Consider the following 17,889-nt stretch of genomic DNA (forward strand, 5'->3'; position numbering starts at 1 on the left):
ACGTGCTGCTCCCTGCCTGGTGCAATGGACCACTGTGTCTCTGGGCTCAGGAGGCACCATTTGGACTTGCTTTGTCTTTGCGGACAAAGGACAGCCTCATCTGCCCTCTATTACCCACACAAAGCACATCTGTGCAGTTTTTATGAAGTTTATACAAGCAAAACCACTTGGAAGAGGACTATGATTGTCATTCGTTCACAATATTCCCCCTTGTATCCTCATCCACGGCACTGCACAACACCAAGGCTTAATTTGCATTAATTACCGTTCTGACGGGCCCGAAACACTCACCCGAAATGAACATCCTTGTTTCTCAGCTGGAGTTCGACTGACCAGTGCCTGGTGGGATCCACTTTGATCTGGGAAATGGTCCGACTGAAGTTTTATTGCTACCCATTCCTCCCTCGTGATCCTCTGTGAGGGAACCGCTCGCCGCTTCCCTTTTTCAGCCTGCCAGTGCTCGAGACTGTAAATAAGCCTCACATTTATTATTAGCACATTATACTGTTTTATAAGGGGAACGCAGCTGTCTGAGAAAGATCAGAGCTCTCTCCCGCAGTGTCCTAGCATCACAGGCATTCCACGGGCCACGAAGGAGGCTGTTAGCAGCGGTAATGGCAGCAGCAGCCCTGCTGGGGCTTCTCCACTTGCAAAGGCACACCTCCAGAAAGGTGCCCTTCATCACGGGGCCGCAGGTACGGACTGGCTATCTGTGATGCAGACACTGCTGGTTGGTCATGCCGAGCAGCTGCCACCTCCCCACCATGTGCCTCGCTCTGGCCCAGGGTCTGGGGCTGGGCTGCGGCTCAGGCAGGCTCACCAGGCTCAGCAAGGTCCCCGCATGGCCTGGGATGAGCGACCTTGCTCACCGCCCTCCCCTCCTGCAGCAAGATACAGCAGGTCACAGGGAGGATGGAGGGTCGCAAATAATCGGCTTTGGCAGCGGGATTTTGCAATATGATACATTGTTTTGCTTGCTGGAGGAAAAAAAAAAAAATAGTAATAATAATGTGTTCGTTCTCCTTCCCTGCACAAGATTCTCAGGGAAAGCAGGAAAGTCAGTGAAATCAGATGAGAAAAAAAAAACTGTTAACAGTGAGATTTGCCAAGTGAGTGCATTCAGTGGCCTGGAAAATGAGCCGGCAAGTGATATAAGAGCTCCTTCCGAATTCTGCACACTCAAGGAAACATTCAATACATCTTGAAGTAAAAATATGCCTTGTCTCTTGCTGCTGGTGTAAATATTTGTGTTCACAAGTGTTGGCAAATATTTGAGACATCCATGTTGTTTAACCAAGAGCTTTGTCTCTCTGAGTCCATCTCCCTCTTTGGTCTCCCCTGTAATCACATTAGCTAGAGGAATCCTCTCGGTATTTATGGGGAAGATGGGATCAGAATCATTTCTATTCAGACCTTAAAAGCAGGCAGGAGCTTACAGAAGACGACCGACAAAGGGCAGCAGAAAAGCTGCCAAAGATCGTGTCCTCCATCCCTTTAATATTGGTACAGCCTCCTTCAGGAGATGGCTCACTTAGCGTGAATTTGCAGACACAGGCAGTGTCATGCTGAAGGCCTGTCTTATCTCCACAGTAATTTCCAAGATTTTATTTACTGTATTACACAGAAGGGAACAGAGGAAAGGCAGCTTTCTTTCTGCCTTGCTTCTGGTAGTTGTTCCTGCTGGAAATGTTAAGACTTGAAGTCGCTCTGTGACCAACTCCTGTACAAAACTTTGATGCTTTGACAGCTCCTGGTGAAAGAAAAGCAAAATGCAGGGACAGCCTGAGTTCCATCATTTTCAGCCTGGGAAAGGAGGAGCAGAGGTGTTAACCTGTGCAGCAGGTTTGTGGCCACTGATTTGGTGCTTCTCCAACCCGGGTGTACAGCTTGATATGCCACTTGTTCATTGTTTCTCTGCCTTCAGCAGCATGTGATATTATCCTCAAGCAGCACATGAGTCAGACATCTGCATGGTCTAGCTCACCAGCCATAGGGCCTGCTTGCACGCAGCACCCACCATGTCCCGCAGAGATGTTCCTAGGCACTGTGTAAATTATCTACCCTGATAGAAGTTACCTACTCCGGTTGCTGGCCCTTGGGGGAAACCCGTAGCCATGGTGGTAACTCCGGTATCACCCAGTAAATCCACTGTGCTCATTCAGATCCCCACAGGAGTGGTACAGACCTTGCTGACTTTGCACCAAAGCTGACAAAGAGCACTCACACAAGCTACCATCCCAGCTCAGCAGTTAATGGGAATGTCTGACCACACAACAGTTGTTTCAAGGGTGATTTTGCACCTGAATGCTAAGACCTCTCCTCCTTTGTCCCTGCGGGCAGCGGCAGTAGCTCCGCAGATTTGCTATGCCAGAAAACAATTAGCAAACAATTCCTAACAATTGCCTGAGACGAGCTGTCACATTTTTTGAAGAGGTCATTGGGGTTGTTCAAAGTGTTGTAGATAACTCCTGGACTTGGGACAGCCAAAACACTTTGTACGTAGGTCTGTGCCCAGATAACATACTAAAGACGTTGAACTGGAAAAAGAGATCAAATCAAATCCTGACAGAACTGAACAGAAATGGTCACTGCAGCCAACTGAGAGCCGGGGGGGGCCACAGATGAGTAAGTGTGGAACAAACAAACCTGAAACCATCAAATCTTCATTCACCCTTTGGCAAGGACCAAAGTGAAAATAACTTCAAATGATGAGGATCACATCTGTATTTCAGCATTCAGTCCAGAAGCGGGCCTGTGGAAGTGCAGTAAGAGCGCTCACCGGGCTCCTCCAACCTGTTTATTCAGTGGAAGATGTTCAAGTAATAGGAAAGAAGCGCTGAGCTACACTTCTGGGTGCTAACCCGAACCACTGCTGTTTTGACAGGTTAGCCATCATGGACAGAGAAAGAGCTCCTGTTGTGCTCTTGCTGGCAGGTTCCTTACAGCTAATGCATTAACCTCTGAATAAACAAACGACGAAGAAAGGCCCTTTCCTAACCTAGCAAAGTACAAACACAGGCTACATTCTTCTGATTATAAAACCACAAATGCAGGACACACTCCTGGGAATGGGCTTGATACTTTTTCTCTTTGATTCCAACCTCTTGGGAAGATTAAATAGTGTCGCTGCCAGGTTAATACATAATGACCTCAATGTCTCGAAACATTATTGCATTGCAAATAAGACTGACATTTACATATTTCTCAGTTGCCCAAGGGTACAGGAGACATGTTTCAGGCGCCTGCACTGGAAGCATTCTGGAAGACAGCAGTGCAGCACGGTGCATGGAAAGCAAAGGGCTAGACACAGCGTTAATGAGCCAGGAGAGGAGGGTGGCTCCCTAATGAGCCGGCCCGAACCCTCTGGCCAGAGCAGCGAGCAGCTGTCAGTCAGCAGAGTGCTAAAATCGATTCTTCTGAGCTGAGCTGAGTGCTCCTGAGCCAGCGCAGGCTGCAGGGAACAGAGCCATCTCCCGTCTCCTCCTGCTTGGGCTCCCGCAGAGGAGCAGCAGGAGATGGGCTTGCTTTCTGAGCTCTGGAAGATGGCTGACAAATGGGAGCGGTTCGTGCCCGGGTCTCCTCGCGCTCACAGCCCCATGGTCAGGATGCCTTCCTCTCGCCCAGCTTGGCTCCACTCAGACGGCCAGGCCTTCCTCTTGCAGTATAAATGCCGTGCTCTCTGCGTGGGCTGCTCTCCACAGCAGCAGGCAGCCAGGCAGACCGGGAGGGACAGAGGCCCCGAGCAGAGGGGACCGGTGAGGGGACGTGGGCCCAGGCCCCTGGAATTACCGCGCACGAACCTGCTGACAGACAACTGAACTCCAGCTCTCCCCTCAGCCAATAAATCTTGCAGTGGTCTAATTTTGCAAGGAATGATGCCTCAGGGAAGGCCTGTGTGGTCCAGAAAAAGAGAAATTAAGCATGCTCAAAACCCCTAATTCTGCTTATCAGCTCCCCCTCCCACAGCCCTCCCACCCCTCAGCAATGGCAGCTGGTGAGGGAGCACAGGATGACATAGGCCACAGCAGCAAGTTAGAGGGCAGGACACAAGGCATGTGACTGGCCCACGGCCTCGTCAGGATGTGGGGGGGATCTCTGGGGAGTGGGATGGGATCAGATCAGATCATATAATGGGGCTGCAACCAGCCATAGAATCATAGAATCACAGCATCATTAAGGCTGGAAAAGCCCTCTCAGATCCTCAAGCCCAACCCCAGCCCATCCCACCATCCCCACGGGCCCCACAGCTCCAGCTCCCTGGGCAGCCTGTGCTGGTGCCTGACCACTCTTTCAGAGCATAAATCGTTCCCAGTGTCCAACCTGACCCTATCCTGGCGCAACTTAAGTCCACCACCTCTCATCCTATCACAGTTACCCAGAAGCAGAGGCCAACCCCTCTTCACTACAACTTCTTTTCAGGGAGCTGGAGACAATGATAAGGTCTCCCCTGAGCCTCCTCTGCTCCAGACTGAACCATCCCGTTCCCCCAGGTGCTCCTCACCTCCTTTGCTCCATAGACCCATATCCTTTTTGTGAGGGCTATGCACAGAGGCCACGCACCATCGCCATCTGGTTCTCCCCACAGTCTGGGAAAAGGAGTGCCTGCTGCCCAGGATCTGCTGCTGCCAGGGCTGGGAAGGGGCTCTGCCCACGGAGAGCACAGGGAATCATCCTGCCCTTGTCACCCTGGGACAGCAGAGCTCTGGTCGAAGCTCTCCAGACCCATGTGGGGCTTTGCACTGCTGCATGAACTTGTTTTTCCAAAACATGGAGAAGGAGAGCATGTGGTGAGGCTCCTTCCCCTGTGCATCATAACAGGACTTTAATTCGAAGCCTTTGCAGAAGACAAAGGGAGAGTTGTAGCTGTTTTATTTGGGGGTGGGAGGAGGTACCGCATCCAGGAAGCACCCTCCCCAGGGAGATAAGGGAGACCTGGCCACCCACGAGCCGTGGCTCGCCAGGAATCCAGGCTTCCATATGTACAAAGCTGGTGCCAGAAGTGTCGTTCCCATCATCAGCAGGCCACCCGCCCCTTCCCCCCCACCTTCCCTGCCTTCTCCCTCCTCCTCTCCTCTCCCTGTAACCAGCTGACTTCTTTCACAACCAGGAAACAATCAAACAACCTCTTCAGCTGCTTCGGCTCCTCCTCCTCCCCAACACCACCGTCTCCCCCTGCAAAGGATGCTGTCAGTACTCCCAGAGCCTGATGTGCTGTGCAGTGCAAAACTGTTATTCCAGCCTCCCAGTGGGGAATACCCTCTGGGCTGCAAATACCTGTGTTTCGTTAAGTAAATAATCACACAAGATAAAATATCCGTCTTGATGGTAGAATGGAGGGAGGGAAGAAGGAGGCAGACCCAGTGTGCATCAGACAGCACCCCCTGAATTTGTAGCGGGGGTATCGCAAGGCGGGTGGCAGTGCCACTGTGTGCCTGGTCTTTCTCCTGCAGGTAGATGGTGATACTTGCACCCACCGGAGGACAATTAAATGCTGGGCTTCAGAAGAAGTGATTCTGTGAGGGGCTGGGAGCAGGGGGAATGTTGCGTTTAGCTTGTTAAAATAGCTCTCACAAAGAGAATGGCTGGGAAACGTATTCAGTGCAACTCACCCAGGGAAAGGCCTGGAAAGCAGCCAGCTGTGCTGCTCCAGTCTTCCAGGGCACCGAGGAAGAGGAAGGTGGAAGGCCCTGGTGGAAGGAGAGCCGTTCCCGACTGTCCTTGGGGCTTTCTATGCCACTAGGCCCTTCAGAAGGGCTGACTGCTGTGGAAAAGCCCAGCTCCTGGGGAAAGCCTGCTGCCTTCTGCCCCTTTCCCAGGCCACTGAGCAGTTTATGGTAGAACCAAGCACTGACCTCGAGTGTCCTGGCGTGCTGCCTGCTTGCTCCAACCACCAGACTGCAGTGCTGCTACCTCCCTGCCACGAGGTCTCGTATGTTTTATTGCTCACCTGTTTAGGAGACTTCACACATTCAGCAAGGAGGCTTATAAACCTACTGGGAAAACAGAGGAAGGGAAAAGGTGAAGGAGAAGTTCAGCCAAGAGTGAAATGCTGAGGAGGTGTGGGAGCCTCAGGCTGGGCTGTGCCAGGGTCACCCAGGTCCATCACAGCCCATGGAGGAGGTGAGCAGGTAGCTTGCCCATGCCAGGGTCACAGGGAGGTTGGTCTGGGGTCACCTGCGGGGGCCTGCTGAGTGCAGGTAGAGCTGACAGTCAGCTTGCTCTACATCCACAGCTGTGAACTGGGCTTGGACCAGGGGTGAGAGTCTCCCAGATTCATTTCTCAGTCATTTATTCAGATATAATTGCCTGTCTGCCTGTCTTAAAGCTAATGACTGGATGTGAAGATTTCCAGTTAGGGTTTGTGAGAAGGTAATTACACTGCAATCTCGCTGTATGACTATTCCTCGAATGAAGATAAACTTGTTTGAGTAGGTCTGCACATCGCAGGAATCAGTTGTATTACAGAGACCAGGCATGGCAGGGGAGATAAGGGAATGTTTTCACTGCTGCTTTTTTATCTGCTGACCCATTAAAAGCTTTTCTGTCTGAAGGGGGTGAGGAGCAAGCCAAGGGGTTAATCCCACAGCTCCTCACCCCTGATGAACGTGATTTAAGTCTCCATCACAAGGTCAGGGCTTGGCGGGTGCCCTGAGCTGCCTTCCAGGTAGGTGCTGCTCTGCTTTGCTGAGATGCTCTGGATTGAGCTCCAGCTCCACGAGGCTGATGGACTTCATCCACAAAGGCCCGAGAGTTGGACGGAAATAGGCTGGCACAGCTGGAGCCTGGGGAGAAAAACTCAGTGAGAAAGCAGGGAGGAGACCACTGCACAGCTCACAGCAGCGGGACCAGAGGAGCAGCAGTGGATCACTGTGAGTTTGAGGCTGCTGCCAGAGCGGTGCACTGGCTGCGAGCAGAAGGTGCCTCTGGTCAGCACTGCTGTGTGTGCAGGCAGAGCATGCTGTCCCTGTGGGTGAAGCTGTCTCTGGCCAGCATTATCAGGGCCTGCAGATGCGCAGACATTCACCCTGTGATTAGAGGGCAGATTAACACAGAGCGTCCTCTCTAAACAGCAGCCAAGGAGATAGTGAAGTCCCACAGCAAGATAACTTTCCAGGCTCAATCACTTACAAGGCTGATGGCTAGATAAAAGCCCTCTTCCATTTTCAGGAAGTCCTTGCGTTTTCCAAGACTGTCGAGTGATGGGACTCTATACAAGAAAACAGCCAAGTTTATCCATGCCTGTCAGAACCTGAGTAGAAGCCCCATTCCAGTTTACACCATTTACCAGCAGCCTTGTCTTCTGAGGTCACTTCTGGGCAGTGCACACTCAGCCATCCCATGCCACAGAGCCAGCACTGTGACACTGCCCTGTCGGCCATCCCAGGGCACAGAGGCACCTCCCCTCTCTGCAGGGCTCTGCTCTGTTACTTTAAAGCTCTCACCCTTCTTCCAAGCACAAGCCGATGCACTGAGATCATCTCTCGGTCCCATCTAGCTGTTAAACCCCCTCAAATCTTTCTTGCTCAGCAGCACTTCATATAAATCCAGTAATGTGCATATCACTTTGGCTGCCAACTGCTTTTGGGTCAGGAGGGAGGGGGCTGTGTGGGGTTATTATTACAGTCACCGCTCCGCTTCCCTAGGGGATCCCAGGAAACCACAAGCTGCCAGCAAACGTCTGGAGGACGGAGGCATGTTGGGGACCCCTGGGAGTCAGCTGGCAGATCTGATGCACTGGCTATGGATTAACAACCCATTAGGGCAGGGGCTTGGGGCTGCATTAAGCAAATCCTTCCCCTCAGCCTTTGCAGACGCTAGCGATTGTTTCCTCAAAGCAAGGCAGAAGCGAGGCAGCTTCAGCACGGGGATGGTGCTTAAGCATCAGGCTCGCACCATTAAATATCGGTGAGGGCTTAAGGGCATTGCACAGCACTTCCCTAAGGGAGATGAATGATTTCCTGGGATGAACCCAACTGGCCCACTCTGTGCTGCATTTGCTTGATGTTGACGCGGCCAAAAGAACACTCTTCGGCATGAATAAAACATGCTTCTTGAGTAGCAGCAGCAACTAGTTTGTCTGGAAGAGCCCCTGACTATGACAGGGCAGAATGTGTGAACCTGTCTTTCAAGGAATCGCTGTCTGAGCTGCTTTCAGGAGCAGCGCAATGACAATTACTCCTCTCCTGCTGCGGCGGGGAGTCTGTGCTGGTGGACAGCGAAAGACTTTTCTTATCTGATTTTCTCCCTTCTGCAGCAATCATCTGGAATTGATGGCAAAACCCACCCTGGGGAGGCATTTTCCCCCGTGGGCCATTAGATCCCCTGCAGGGTCATGACCCGTTTGTCAGAGGTCTTCATGAGGTGACTAAGAAATGCATATTCAGATACATGATACGGGCACTGCCAGCAGCATCCTGCTTCCCACAGGGGCACAGTGAAAACTGAAATGAGCTGAAAGCTTCTGCTCAAAATGCAATGGGTTGGGGCATGCGTCCAGCCCCACCATTGCCTGGCAGTGGGGAGCATCACATACCTGCTGTGTGTGTGTGTGTGCCTGTTTGCCCACGGATCTGCAGCCAGGAGCACCACAACTCTTCTCTCAAATGCATTGAGACATCCAGGTGGAAAGGTTTTGATGGCATGAAGGCATGCTACCAGCTCTTCAGATGTGGGTTGGCAGCACAGCGAGACTGGTTCTCCGTGCCTGGAATTGCAGGGATACGGTGTGTTGAGATGGAAAAGGAGGATGGGAAGGAGCTGAAAATCTCTGCTCTGATGCCATGAAGCGCTCAAGTTTGCACCTAACATTGAGACACAGAAATCAGCCTTGCAGACACGGGGCTTCAAGTGATTAAGAGCATTCTAATGATATATTTACCTCCTGGAAAACACCATTTTATCCAAAATAAAATCTTTGCAAGAAGGAAAATTTAATTTACAGATCAAACAAAAATAGCCCTAATGAAGCAGTGCTGCACAGCTGGAAGTTTCCGATCTAATTTGTCAAAATGAACATTAATATTCTCTTTTCATTTGTGACTTCATCACTTGAACTGCATTTTGTTACAATACCATAATGAAATGAGGTCACTACGACAAGCCGCTCTTTAAAAAGCAAGCTATTGGCAGCGCTTCCATAAGTCAGAGGTATCACTGTCAAAACAAATTCCAAACTGCTGGAGCTGTCTGAAAACTGGAGATGAGGCCACGGCGGGGGGGGGGGAGCTGGGAGAGGGGCAGCAGGAGCTGTAAATCCTAGAGGAAAGGGAAGCCTTCCTTGCAGGGAAGGCAGAGAAGCTCCAGGTTGTTTTTTCTAGAGCCACGCTGGTTTCTCCATCATTGTGCCTCTTTAAGGAGGGAGGCAAACAACCCCAGCCAGGGCTAGCAAGGAATGGGCGATTCTGCCTTGGGGCCAGGCTGCAGTGCTCCCATTCTGCACTGTTTCGCACCCATCTGTTGCTCTGAGGCTCCTCTGCCCAGCGAGGTGGTGGGATACCACAGCAACTCAGGGACAGGGGAGGGCAGGGGCTGCGCTGGGCTCCCATCCCCTCTTCCCAGATGGACTTCTGTGGTTCGCAGGGGCTCGCCGCTCAAAGCGCTTCAATATCACCGAGCAGGCAGCTGAGGAAAGAGTCGATCAAAGTATAAACAAATTCTAAGTGCCTGAATCGAGAGAATGACACAAACTAACCCACCCCTTAAAGTGCCTGTGACCACAAACCACATCACTGCAGCAAAGGAGGCACACTTTTCTTGTTCTAAGTCATAAAAATTACTTACTGAGGTGACAAATTTATGGCTAGAGTAATTACACGATTACTTTATTATGTGCCACCAGCGTGAGAAATATATATTAAAAAGTCACTTATGTCCAAACCAAAAGGGCCAGCAAAGAATTATTGGAGGCAGTAAATAACTGTGACAAGTGCAATTATTTACTTGGTTGGAAGCTAGAATTTCAGATTGAAAAGCAGCAGTCTTGTTCAAAGGGCTCAGCTGCGGTGGCAGCGCTCGGTCCCGTCCCCACGCTGTCCCGGGCGCTGTGAGGAAGGCGATGGTGGGAGCTGCTGCATGAACCCAGCCTGGCTGTGTGCTCTCCAGCACAGATTCAGCCCTTCGTGTCCATGCTCTCACACAGAGCTGGGAGCTCTGGAGGATGCAGGTGGATTCTGCCCTGGGGGCAGCAGCACAGAGCCCTGCTCCTCTCCTTCTGTCCCTTCTTTGGGAGAACAAACCCAGGTGTGGCCTCCTCTGAGCAGTGAGCTCCCACTGGGCCACGCAGTCAAACAGCTCCTAGTGCTTAAAGAAATGAACACCCACCTGTGATGATGCCTTACATTGGGCTTTTTTGAGGTGGCACAAATCACAACAGGGAGAACTCATCCTGCAAACAGGAGTGACCAGCTGTAAAGAGAGAAGGCGGCAGATAGAAATACTTTAAACCAGTTTTGGATCACCCAAGAAAGGTAGCAGTCACAAACCAGTAGTAAAGGAGTCACTTACTCCCTTCCAAGGATCAGGGCTCACAGAACACCCCAAAGGAGCTGATTTCCAAGTGGAGATGCTTCCCTTGCAGCTGCCAGCCCTTATATGAGGTTAGGGAGGGGTGGGCTCTGGGTGTATCCGCAGGGGTATTGCTTCCACCTGTGCTCCCAGGGCTGGCTATGCCCCTTCACCAGGTGCTCCATCAGTGCTTCAGGCCCTGACCTAACTCATCCCATACACCAGTGCTGCACACTGACGAGGGCTGGGAGGGCGAGGGGAGGGGATGTGGTGGCTCCAGAAGAGGAAGGGGGACCTGAGATGTGGGCTGTGATGTGTCAGGGCCACCCCATCCACGGCTGGACCCCGAGCTGCAGTGCAGCCCTGTGCTGCTGATGGCAGCGGCCCCTGGGGTCTGCCTGATCCTGGGGCAACGCAGCGTGCTTACAGCTCTCACACGTGGTGACAAGTTAATCTCAGCTTTAATTTCTTCTGTTTTCATTTCACCGTCTGTAAAAGTACTTCCCTCCTAATGCTCAGTTCTACCGTCACCCTGACCCTCCGAAGCCGTTCTGCGAAACCCTGAGCGTGCCTCTGGTCTCTCGCTGCAGCCGGCTCCATTTGTGACTGTTAGATAGCAGATTGAAAATACAATTACTGAAAAGTACTTCTTTCTCCCTAATTCCTTGCCAAGACATGAGACTGGAGTTCTAATTCTTCCTCTGTCAGACGAGGGTTTCTCAGGACCCTGCGTGTAAGGTTTACCTATAAGGAATCGCCGTGTATCACGAGGGGAAACCAAAACTCTGAGCTCTCACCCTAGAAGGCAAAAATAAAATGTGTAAACATAATGAGGGTTTTAGCCCCATCCCTCTGGGTTCGCATCGCACATTCTTTTCCACTTTCTTTTCCTTTTTGCAAGGGGAATTGCTTCATTTGTTGGCTAACAGGCAAAATCGATGCCCGGTGAGCACGAGGACAGCCTGGGTGCTCTGTGTGGGTGCAGCATGCTGGGGCACTGCTCGGTCCTGCACCAGCCCACTGGGTCTCGCTCTGCTCTCATTCTGCCCCGGCGTGCGACTGGGGCTGGGGGAGCTGGGCTGGGTCGGGGGGAGGCTGTGGGAAGCCTTAGTACAGAGCTCGTCCCAGGAGCCCCAAGTGCCCCGGATACTAATTGCTAATAAATGTGCATGCTGAGTAGCTTTTGTTTTTCCAGCAGGATGGAATAACAGAGAAAATATGCGCAAGTCCCTGGACTTCAAGAGTGTGTTTTTCTTTCATTTATATTTACCTAATTACGCTGTCACAGACTGCTGAAAATCAGGCCCTCACCCCCTCCCCATGTCCCCAAAATGACCAAACAAGCAGAGCAGAAATTGTGCTGTGCTGACATTGCCGCCGGCCATGGGGGAGCCGAGGGGGGGATGCTCAGTGCTGTCCAGCTCCCCTGGGCCATCACTGGCACCATGGAAATAAAGCTTCACCCCCTACCTGCAGCAGGGAGGTGCAGCAGGGTGGAGGCAGGGAGAGGCCTTAGAGCTGTGTGCTGTGGGTGCTGGATCCAGGGAGAGGCACCGCAGGCGGAAATATTGCACGTTGCCATCCTCTCAGCAGGAGGAACAGGCAGCTCTGCTCTTGCAAGGTGCCCGAGCTGATTTGCAGAGCGTGGCAAAATGCACCCAAGTGCTGACAGATTGGTCCAAGAGCTGCATCCAGCCCCAGCGCTCCCAGCTGAGTGCCCGTGGCCTCAAGATCTGGAGGAGCTCATGGAGAGAAGAGGGAGTGGGAGAGGTAAAACACAGGGTTGTGGCGCGTGCTTGTCGTGCTGCTCCTCTGAGTAGATTGCAGAGGAGTAATTAAACGATTCTGTCAGATTAAGCTGTGAAAAGTGGGGGTCAGGCTGCATTGAGGAGCACGGGTCGGCCATGGAGGCCAGGCCAGCCCCGTGCAGTGGCTCACTGGGGAGGGAGATGTCAGCACTGAAGTGTTTTAACTTATTTGCAGCCTCAGAAGTTCAGAGCTTTTGTCAACAGGGTGCAGGAGAGGGGCTGGCAGGTTGCGCTGCTCATTCTAAGGTGAACCACCGGCACCACTTGACTGCCCTGTGTCACAAGGCAGCTTTGTTAATCTACTTAATTCCAAAGATATTTATTAGATCCAAACCTCCAGAGGTGCTCCGTAGACGTGGACCTGCAGCACAGTGCTGGTTAGAGCAGGAGATGGAGCTCTGTGAGAGGCGTCCTCTGCATTCCCAGAATGAGAGATGAGCAGAAACCTCACCACGGCCCACAGGTGTGGGGCAGAATGCCTTCTGGGCGTCATTGCAAACGTGAGCATGTATTCCAGCATGCATATTACTTAGTCCAACTGAAAGAATGCAAAACCAAACAAACAAGCAGAAAGTCCTGCGGTGCATCGTGTTTTTTTGCACAGAAAGAGCAGTGCAGAAGGAAGGCAACGTGGACGTTACACTACAGAGCTGTGGGGTTCTGTAAGAGCCAGGGTGAGGCTGGGCGCTGTGCTCACCCCATACAATGGGCCCCGCTCCGTTCCCATTTTCCTCCCAGTTTGCAGAGGACAGGGAAGGGCTCTGGTTTTACAGAGCCTTGGATGACGGTGCAAAAGAAAATGCAAAAAAGCCAAACCTGACCAGGATTTTCCCGTGCTAATTAGGTACAAAACACTGGTTTTACTCCTCCAAAGCTTGGATGAATCACGGTCCCAGCCCAGGAGGAGATCGATTTCCATGTACAAACATAGCCTAAGGTCTCAGGATTTCCTCCCCTCATTGCAGCTCTGGCCAATTTTGTTCTTGAGATAGAAACTGATGGAGAGAGGAAATGTTAAATTTGTGTGGGAGGTGACTGGGGCTTGTTCAGAGCTGGGCTGGGGGTTTGCAGCAAAGCCCTAATTGTGGCTCCTGATAACAGGAAAGCTTAAGCACATCGCTGCTTTGTTGGCTTCAAACCCGGTCCGACAATTAAGCTTGTTTTTAAAAAGCTCCATTTCACCTAATCTGCTTTGTGACCTTTATCTTTCCAAGCCCTGATGGCTGCAGCCCACCTCGGTGCGTGCATGCTGAGGTTTGCAGTGAGCTTTGCAGCAGGTGACAGCAGCACCGTGGCTGTGCAGCCTGGGCAGAGGCTTCCTCCCATCAATGCTGCACCTCAGGCTTGCCCTTGCATTAAGCCAACAGGTAAGAGAAGCCTCCTTCCATCCAGGGTGGGATGCACATTCACTCCTCTGGTTTGAGATAAGCATCCGTCTGAAAAGTTGCATGACTTTTTCCAATGCAGCTGGGAGTTTTTTAGGAGCGTGGCTGGGTTTCCTCTCCCCACGTGCAGAGGAGCTGCTGGGGTTCTGCAGGGCTGGCACAGGGCTGCAGGGGGGTCCCAGCACACACAGACCCCCCCCCAGCTCTGCCCTCTGATGTGAATGGGGGCTGCTGCCCCTTAGAGATGCACTGGTACCCGAGTGCTGGCGGCACAGCCCGTGCAGCACTGCGCTTTGCACAGCATTTAAGCCAGCAGCGTGCGGCACAGTAACCACAACTGCACACACCGTGTGTACTTACAAATACAAATGTGTGCACATGTATTTACATAAAGAAAGCACAAGAGAATTGAGTCATTGAGGAAGAGTAAAGCCAGCGGTGGGGTAGTAGTTAAAAGCGGGTTTATTGAAATCGATTTGCAGGGCGCAATGCAGCAGGATGTGCTGTGAATGCAGCAGTGAGCTATCACAGCCAGTTCTGAGTGGGGCTCTGGGAAACCCAGCCCTGTTTTCCTTCTGCCTCTGCACCATGCAGCTCAGGAACGATGCTCGCCTGCGAACGCCTCGCTGTTATTTCCACGTGTTGCTCACGGAGCTGGGGCGCAGCAGGCCTGGCACCGGATAGGGTTACTAAAGCATTCCAACCCCCTTCTCACCCACAGAAATGGGCTGGTTTCCTCCAAAAATTAAAACCACCTCCTTGGATTCCTCCTCTCACCGTTCCTCTCCCGCCTGTTCCCTGCCCAGGCTGTGCTGCAGGACATGTGGGTTCGCAGTGCCGCTGCCCATTCCCTGCACTCACTAATGACACCGTAGGCAAATCACACGTCTACCCTCCTCATGAATGGGAATGGATGGCCCCAGAGAGCCACAAGCATGTGCAGCAAGGGCCCATCAGCACAGCACAGCACAACCAGTGGCCTTTCAGGGAGCCCGGTGGCACCCAAGAGCATTTCCCGGGTACTTGGGTTCCCTGAGCCCTCAGTCCCCCTGTGCCCTCCTCCTCCCCATCCCCTCCTGCCTCAGTGCTCAAGGTGCTGGGCAGATCTTGCTGCAGAGCTGCTGGGTTCTGTTGGTTTCTCCGTGGATCCAATTAGCCGAGGAATTTGCTCCTTTTTCTGGGCTCTTTTTTTATTCTTGTGAAATGAATGCACTTCAAAATATGTACGTATATTCCTTTGCTTTGAGATGAAATTTCAGAGGCGAGGCTCTGCACACACACTCCAGCCTCTTTCTGCCTCAAACACTTGTTATATCCATACATGCATAAGAGCTGAGTTACTCCGTGAGCCCCCCTCTGTGCCCATGCTCCCCACAGCTCTGCAGCTCCTCCCCCCGCACTGCGAGTCCCCTCCAGCTCCATCCAGCTCCATCCTCCCGTAGCTGCCACCTGTCCCCAGCCCCTTTGGAGGAGGTGGCACTGGTGGCACTGCCGTCGGGCTGCCTCACAAGAAGGCTTTGGTTGTGGTGGCTCCACAAAGCCCTCTTTCATTTCAGAGCAGCAGAGAGAGGTTGCACTTGTGGATCTGTCTGGCAAACCACTCCAGAAGGCGTTTGCAAGAGGCAGACAGTGCTGCCAAGAATCTCATTACACACCCTGCTTCACTGCCTGGTCCTCCCCGGGAAGGATGCTCCACAGACAGCCTCCCCATAAAGCACACACCAGGTTGCGGTGCTGGTGGAGGTGCTGCTGCAGGGCTGGGGGCAAAGAGCCACCCTGGGCAGCCCCAATTCCTGGCAGACCCACAGAGCCCAGGAGAAAACCCACACCCAGAGGGTGGGAGAGGCCCAGGAGGGATGCGGAGGAGGATGCAGGAGGAGGATGGAGAATCCAGCCCAGGCTTTGTGCACAGCTTGCAGCGGGCTGGGAGGGGGCTGCAGGAGTGCAGCCAAGGCTGACACCCAGACAGGGCAGCCATCATTGGGAAAACTCACAGCTCAGCCTCTCTGTCTTCATTTAGAGAATTTCCACGCAGCCAGGAGCTGAAGCGGGGCATTGCTCTCCTGTGAGCACCACTACTGTGAGCTGCCGGGGTCCATAGAGGAGTTAATGTGAGGGTGCAGTCAGAGATCTCTCTCCCTCGCAGCGCTTCATTAATAATTTTGCGGTGAAACAAAGCGAAACCATCCAAGTTTGGTGACAATTTTCCCACAGTCATACGCTGCTCTGATTCATTTTCATCTGCAGATTTAAGTGGTAATGGCCTGACCACAGAACATTTCCTGGGGATTAATCATGGCTGGGAAAGGGCCACAGTGCCAGGCTGTGCTCCAGGTGCCCCCAGATCCTCTCTCTTTGGCAAGAGTTAGGCAGTGGTGTGGTCACTCCACTCTCACTTCACCGCTGCAATTACCAGCTGAACAATGCTGATCAACAGCAGCACTCAGACACTGAGGTGGTACACCCTGCAGAAACCCACATCTCTGCTGTGCCCGTGGCTGTGTGCCATGGCAGAGCACAAGCATGTGGGCACGGGCAGGGGTGGGCACCCATGGGAAAGCCCCTACTCACCCACCAGCTCCCCCTGCCCCTCCTCTGTTCTGCACCGGGCTGCCCAGCAGGCTGACAGATGGACAGACTGCAGAATATCCCTCGGTTTCAGACTACCCACTTCCCTTCCAGTAAATGAGTCAACACTGGAAAATCAACTCCCAGGACAACATTCATGCAAATACCATTTTTCCATGCACAAACAAGAAATTCCTGGTCAGTGGCGGTGCAGGATGGGGCGGCCCCTGACTGTGCTTAGGAGATGCTGGGCTCCAGGTGATGCCGGGTTTCCAGTCCAGTTCATTGAGGGAAGAGCAGCCTGGGCACGAGCTGTGCATCGATTGCGGTGCTCGCAGCTGGGGCCATGCGGGGTGTCCTGCAGCCGGGTTCAGGCAGGCTCTCCCTCTGCCTTTTTCAGCCTCCGACTGGATGCAGCATGCAGAACCAGCCCAAGACAGGGAGCCTGCGGGGTATTTCTGAGTCTCTTTCGCTCTCGTGTTATAACACACAGCTGCCAAGGGGGAAAAAAAAGCCGATCCCCGCAGGTTTCTAGCCCACAGCACCATGGCTGCAGACGACGGCCCCACGGCTGCTGCGGCTGCGGCCGGCGCTGCTCGGGGTCCTGCTGCTGTTCCCGTCCCCGTGCCACATGTCTGCGCCTGGCTGCCGGCCACGGCCTCGCAGGCAGCGAGTGCAGCTGGGCTTCCAGCCCTGGTGCTGCCAAGTGTCTGCCGGGAGCCAGGCCCTCGGCCCGCCCGCACTGGGACTCCGCGCTGCCCTGTGCTGCAGGACCCAGTGGCTTTCGGGGCCACGACGCTTTTCTTTCCTGCTCGTCTCTTTTCTCCTCCTTTGTACAGGCTGGAATTGAACCTTTTAAAGGCTCCTTCTCATTGTCTGGAAGGTTCCTCAGTGCTGCGTCCCCATTTGATTTCCGCAGGCGGCGCAGCCTCCGACCATCATTTGGATTTACAAGGCATCCCGGCGCACGAGCGCTTGCCTCCATCTCTTGTCCGTGTTTTTGAAATTGAGATTCTGCCTCCCTGCACGATCAAATCTTTTATTTCTGATTAAAGCTGTCAAAGAAACAGCTTTCCGCCTGCTGAAAATTCAGATTAAAAAGAAAAAAAAAAAATCCACATTGGGCAAAGAAGTAACAATACCGTTTTCATTGACCTAAGGAAAGGAAAACACCATCAGCAGTCCCGATTTTTCATCTGTGCCTTTCCCCCCGCTACTCTTTTTTTTTTTTTTCTTTGCAGTGATGTGCATCTTTTGGAGACGCAGCCCCACGTCAAGTCTTCCCATCAGGGAACTTTCATTTTCAAAGTATCAAAAAACCCTTCTGGAAAATTCAAAGGCAGATTCCTCCTGTAACGCTTGCGACTGCTTCGGCCCATCCAGACCCATCCCATCGCGGGGAATAAGTAAATACATGTTTCTGGTTTGATCGGGTAGTATTTTCCAGAACCATCAAAAATCATCATAAAATTCCCAGCTAGCTTCCCATTGCTCAGGCTATCAATTACCGACACCTTGGCAGACAGCACCCTCCTGCTTTGCACATTCTTAGTAGTACAAACTTCTCTGCAAACAATAGGACTAAAAGGGAAAGAGGAAAGGACAAATTAAAAAAGCATGCTGTG

At 52.5% G+C, this 17,889-nt stretch overlaps 1 long non-coding RNA gene across 2 annotated transcripts; it reads right to left on the minus strand.

Moving 5' to 3' along the window:
• Positions 5,704 to 10,549, minus strand: LOC110403457. 2 transcript variants are annotated; one of them, XR_002441672.1, is made up of 5 exons: positions 10,504 to 10,549; positions 10,321 to 10,404; positions 8,534 to 8,704; positions 7,129 to 7,207; positions 5,704 to 6,782 (listed from the first exon to the last, which is right to left on the minus strand). It is a non-coding gene; the product is annotated as an uncharacterized LOC110403457 (long non-coding RNA). The 2 variants fall into 2 exon arrangements; XR_002441673.1 differs by lacking the exon at positions 7,129 to 7,207.

The sequence above is a fragment of the Numida meleagris genome, chromosome 8 (genome assembly GCF_002078875.1).
Source record: "Numida meleagris isolate 19003 breed g44 Domestic line chromosome 8, NumMel1.0, whole genome shotgun sequence".
In the NCBI taxonomy this organism is placed as follows: domain Eukaryota; kingdom Metazoa; phylum Chordata; class Aves; order Galliformes; family Numididae; genus Numida; species Numida meleagris.